This window comes from Morone saxatilis, unplaced genomic scaffold (assembly GCF_004916995.1).
Source record: "Morone saxatilis isolate NCDOM2014 unplaced genomic scaffold, NCSU_SB_2.0 Contig16, whole genome shotgun sequence".
Taxonomy (NCBI): Eukaryota; Metazoa; Chordata; class Actinopteri; family Moronidae; genus Morone; species Morone saxatilis.
In genome coordinates, this window is record NW_023339718.1 from 24,814,661 (window position 1) to 24,814,958 (window position 298).

A 298-nucleotide genomic window follows, 5' to 3' on the forward strand; every position below is an offset into this window, starting at 1 on the left:
TAAGGGGCAGGGCCTATGAGCATGGTGGTTACTGCTGAGCCAGCATATCTCAGCAAAAATGGTAGGTGCATTTACACAGGTAACACTTTATTTTTCAGGCCCGTAGTTTCCCCCTGAAAAAGAGTTACGCAGTTTGGATTATTTACTTAAGGAATACAGATAGAGAATTTCCTCTGGAAATCAACACCTGTTTATAAACTAATTATAACTCAACTTAAATAATAGAACTCTATATTTCCCTATTGTTAACATGAAATAGTTCTTTCCAGGAAACTTAGGTAGTTAATAAGAAATTGTG

At 35.9% G+C, this 298-nt stretch overlaps 1 protein-coding gene across 1 annotated transcript in view; it reads right to left on the reverse strand.

Annotated features, from left to right (window-relative positions):
* Positions 1-298, reverse strand: part of loxl2b (lysyl oxidase-like 2b) — a 44,966-nt gene that overhangs the window by 14,557 nt on the left and 30,111 nt on the right. The window lies entirely within an intron of this gene.